At 43.9% G+C, this 5,420-nt stretch overlaps 1 non-coding gene across 1 annotated transcript; it reads left to right on the top strand.

Annotated features, from left to right (window-relative positions):
- The first annotated feature begins 2,131 nt into the window (after nucleotides 1–2,131).
- Nucleotides 2,132–2,207, top strand: trnaa-ugc. The gene has a single exon. It is a non-coding gene; the product is annotated as a tRNA-Ala (tRNA).
- Nucleotides 2,208–5,420: the final 3,213 nt, after the last annotated feature.

The following is a 5,420-nucleotide window of genomic DNA, read 5'->3' as shown; positions in this document are numbered from 1 at the left end:
TCGCCGTTGAGTTTACCTCTTTGCATTAGCAAGTGTTTGTGTGGAGACACAGCAATGAAAGTGTTCCCTCAATCTCTGAATATTGAGTGTTGGATAAAACATTTACACATAATTCAAGGCTTAGGCAACTGTAATGAATCTCAGATCCTATCTAGGATTATTGGATCCCGGACCACATTAATCTCTTTATAATGATATGGAGGTGACCTAGGGCACTGAAGATAATCTATTTACTCACTGTTGCCCAGGAGAATATTAATTCTGTATTCTTACAGACCGTCACCATTCAACACCACCAATAGAGAGTACACATCTCTAGCTTGGACTCCTACAAACAGACTGATACATTATATAATTATGATTGATATTGTTTAGAGATTATAATATATCTATTATTTTTGGTTAATAATCCAAGACTCTCGTTGCAGGTTTTGTCTGTCAGTTGAAGCCAACGGCCCTTTCAAACGGAGAGAGAATGATTAAAACTCCATTTCATTTCAAAACCCTCCCATTTCATTTCCTATGTCCGCAGGTGGCTCTTTCATGCTCGCTGCCTTTTTACTTCTTGCCCTCCTGATTTCTATTCCTCTGCTCTCCTTGAATTAAATTCAATTCAATTGCATTGAACACAAATTGCTTCATTGGCATGACAAAAGAACATTTTGTGTTGACAAAGCGTGAACAGAAACAAACAAATTGAGCTCAGAAACAATAAGTGAGAACAATAAGTGGTAATTATGAGGCCCAATTAAAGCTGTAATCCAATGAATGAGGTATATGACAATTACAGTGGAAAAAAGGTCCCGACGGGTCGGCTGTTTTTGCGGTACCTGCTGTTTTTTCAGGTTGTGACAGGTGGCTGCGTGCTATGCTGCCATTCCAGCACACCTCTATACCCCCTCTCCAGAGAGCTTGGGAATTAGTGATGAATTCATATTACAGTTATTTGCAGTTTGAGCACAGCCACTGTTCTCGGCGAGGGGCAAATCATCCTCTTTGTGCGGCTGACAGATAGGGACAAATAAATAACGCCTACACTACAGCCACAATATGTAAACAATGGCACGCCATCCCCACACAACTCATCTAAACACAGGCAGGCAGGCAGGCAGGCAGACACGCGCACACACACACACACACACACACACACACACACACACACACACACACACACACACACACACACACACACACACACACACACACACACACACACACACACACACACACACACACACACACACACACACACACACTCTCTCTCTCTCTCTCTGTGGCTATTGTGATTACGGGGGAAATAAGGAAACTGGAATTGTCACATGAAGGGAAGATGCTTTAAGCATAATGCTGAAACAAGCAAGAAACACAGACAAAAAGAGCACAGCAAATAGGCATTCTGAGGAATATTAAATAATGCAAGCCGTTTCACATTGTTGGCTAGTCACTCGCTGCTAACAAGACACAGATCTTTCTATAGGCTTAGGAAAGGAAAAAAGCAAACAGGCAAAAAGAGGTACGGCTGTAGCCAATTGCTTTGGCATTTGTCAGGGAGAGTTTGGATGTGGTGTTTCATTAAAGGAATTGCTTTGGTCAATTGATTTTAGTGCACGTGGCGCCGCACACCGTGTCTGCAGTTTAGCCATGTGTGGATTAAGTGAGGCACTCCTTTATGGTAGTACTCCACTGATCCCCTCTTCCCGGCCCGTTCCCTTTTTCCCTGAATGAGCGTGCATCTAAATAGTCAGACATTCAGCCCCCCAATGATTTCAATAGCATCCCTTTGATCAGTCGAGTGGCACTAAATAGGATATATTTCACAGTTGCCGCACTTTCTCTCTCTCTCTCTCTCGTGACTTTGAGAAATGTTTTGGTTTGGCCGGGCCTACTCCCGTGAGGATTCTGAGATACTACGAGCATGAAGAATTAGTCGGTTATCACGACAATTTATAATAATTTGGGTCAATCAACAACAACAAAAAGTGTAGTTATTAATTCATGTTGATTGTCAATTTATTTATTTTATTTATTTCACCTTTATTTAACCAGGTAGGCAAGTTGAGAACAAGTTCTCATTTACAATTGCGACCTGGCCAAGATAAAGCAAAGCAGTTCGACACATACAACAACACACGGCCCCGTGTGGCTCAGTTGGTAGAGCATGGCGCTTGCAACGCCAGGGTTGTGGGTTCGATTCCCACGGGGGGCCAGTACAAAAAAAGTATGAATGTATGCACTTGTAAGTCGCTCTGGATAAGAGCGTCTGCTAAATGACTTAAATGTAATGTAAATGTAAACACAGAGTTACACATGGAGTAAAACAGACATACAGTCAATAATACAGTAGAAAAATAAGTCTATATACAATGTGAGCAAATGAGATGAGATAAGGGAGGTAAAGGCAAAAAAAAGGCCATGGTGGCGAAGTAAATACAATATAGCAAGTAAAACACTGGAATGGTAGATTTGCAGTGGAAGAATGTGCAAAGTAGAGATAGAAATAATGGGGTGAAAAGGAGCAAAATAAATAAATACAGTAGGGGGAGAGGTAGTTGTTTGGGCTAAATTATAGATGGGCTATGTACAGGTGCAGTGATCTGTGAGCTGCTCTGACAGCTGGTGCTTAAAGCTAGTGAGGGAGAAGTGTTTCCAGTTTCATAGATTTTTGTAGTTCATTCCAGTCATTGGCAGCAGAGAACTGGAAGGAGAGGCGGCCAAAGGAAGAATTGGTTTTGGGGGTGACCAGAGAGATATACCTGCTGGAGCGCGTGCTACAGGTGGGTGCTGCTATGGTGACCAGCGAGCTGAGATAAGGGGGGACTTTACCTAACAGGGTCTTGTAGATGACCTGGAGCCAGTGGGTTTGGCGACGAGTATAAAGCGATGGCCAACCAACGAGAGTGTACAGGTCGCAGTGGTGGGTAGTATATGGGACTTTGGTGACAAAACGGATGGCACTGTGATAGACTGCATCCAATTTATTGAGTAGGGTATTGGAGGCTATTTTGTAAATGACATCGCCGAAGTCGAGGATCGGTAGGATGGTCAGTTTTACAAGGGTATGTTTGGCAGCATGAGTGAAGGATGCTTTGTTGCGAAATAGGAAGCCAATTCTTGATTTAACTTTGGATTGGAGATGTTTGATGTAAGTCTGGAAGGAGAGTTTACAGTCTAACCAGACACCTAGGTATTTGTAGTTGTCCACATATTCTAAGTCAGAACCGTCCAGAGTAGTGATGTTGGACGGGCGGGCAGGTGCAGGCAGCGATCGGTTGAAGAGCATGCATTTAGTTTTACTTGTATTTAAGAGCAATTGGAGGCCACGGAAGGAGAGTTGTATGGCATTGAAGCTCGTCTGGAGGGTTGTTAACATAGTGTCAATGGAGCCTCTTTGTTCAATCCTGCCACTTGGAGTTAATTGATCAATTTAAAATCAATGATTTGACAAAATTGACTCGCTGGGACTAGAAGGCTGAACCAGTTCTGCCTTTTGAAGAAAAAGCTGTGGGAGCTGGAGGACTACGTACATTCAAGGACCAGGCAGAGACGGGAATGGGCAGGCACCCCAGGTTTACATGTGAATCTGCATTCATATGAAGGTTTCCAGCTAAACTTTTGTTGCGGAACTTCACGGGACGTCTGGAACAATTGTGTGTTCGTTTTACTTTCTGAGGCACAGAATTCTGAGAAGGGGAGAGAAATGCAATTACTTGTAAATAGAGACTCTCTGCTAATGCGAATTTGCCCTGGGCCTCAAAAATTTCCTCCAACACCTTAGAGGTGTGAATCATTGTGACCAGGGCCATTAAGGCCTTATCAGCCTCCACTGTGCTACTGTGCTGCTGCAGCCCACTCTTCTCTCACCCTCCTGTGTGCTTTTGAACAGTGGCAGAGTGCCCGCCTGCTCTCTCTTTCTCGTTTTCTCCAGGTTTACATGTGAATCTGCATTCATATGAAGGTTTCCAGCTAAACTTTTGTTGCGGAACTTCACGGGACGTCTGGAACAATTGTGTGTTCGTTTTACTTTCTGAGGCACAGAATTCTGAGAAGGGGAGAGAAATGCAATTACTTGTAAATAGAGACTCTGCTAATGCGAATTTGCCCTGGGCCTCAAAAATGTCCTCCAACACCTTAGAGGTGTGAATCATTGTGACCAGGGCCATTAAGGCCTTATCAGCCTCCACTGTGCTACTGTGCTGCTGCAGCCCACTCTTCTCTCACCCTCCTGTGTGCTTTTGAACAGTGGCAGAGTGCCCGCCTGCTCTCTCTTTCTCGTTTTCTCCAGTTTGACCCCCGTCGCGTCACCGGTCACTCCAGCTCGCCTCACAGAATGGGCTTTATTTGAATGGCAGCGGCGTCCTGGGTCCGGGAGCTTTCAAGACACGTCAGACCGGCCTAATTTAATTCTGTCCTATTCACTGCTAATACGCAGGGGGCAGTGGGGCGGCGGAGCAGAGGGGACTGGGGGGGGTTAAGGGAAGTGATAATGGCCTTGGATCAAACTGTTGCACATTTCTCTTGCCACCTGCTTTAACCTTTCATCCTCTTTCCCTCCTCTCTCTGTCCTCTGGCCTCCCACGCACCGCCTTTCCCCACAGACTTCCTTAACAGTCACAATTGGCCCTCGTCACCCAGACGGGGAAAGGAGATTTTAGGAACCTCTGCCAATTCTGCCATGCCAACACATAATTTAAAACACCTGTGCTATCAGGCAGGTTTCATTAAGTAATGATGTGGTTATGTCAGAGTCAGTCAACTGAATAAGTGCAACAGCAGTCTAGGGATGGTTTGATACACCGCTTGAGTCCAATTTGAATGTGGAATCTTAAAGCACTAGTCTCTCTTAGAACATTTGAAACAAAGTTACCCCCCTCTCTCTCTGCAGATGAAGTCAGCCAATTTTCTTTCCTCAGCTCTGTTCCTGTGTGTGACCCAATCTAGTCTTTGACTCTGGACCTCAAGATTTTACATGCTGAGTCTCTGATACGCCTAACTCTACAGCAGACGTTTTAAAAGCCGGTAGTTCAAACTAATAATGTTTTTTCCATTTTGTCTGGACCACACAATATTCAAACAAGGAATCTCAATCCCTATACTGAAACTATGTATGACAGGGGTCTTTAACTATTATGAACCCAATTATATGTTTCTTCCCTCTGCTCTTTCCAACCTGTTCTTGCCTCTTCCTCCTTCCACCATATTCTTCAAATCAAATCAAAGTTTATTTGTCACGTGTGCAGAATACAACAGGTGTAGACCTTACAGTGAAATGCTTACTTACAGGCTCTAATCAATAGAGCCAAAAATATATTAGGCAATAGGTAAGTAAAGAAATAAAACAACAGTAAAAAGACAGGCAGTAGTGAGGCTATAAAAGTAGCGAGGCTACATACAGACACCGGTTAGTCAGGCTGATTGAGGTA

The sequence above is a fragment of the Salvelinus namaycush genome, chromosome 32 (genome assembly GCF_016432855.1).
Source record: "Salvelinus namaycush isolate Seneca chromosome 32, SaNama_1.0, whole genome shotgun sequence".
NCBI classification, from domain to species: Eukaryota; Metazoa; Chordata; class Actinopteri; order Salmoniformes; family Salmonidae; genus Salvelinus; species Salvelinus namaycush.
Note: the sequence above shows the minus strand (reverse complement) of the source record. Positions and strands in the feature narration are given on the sequence as shown.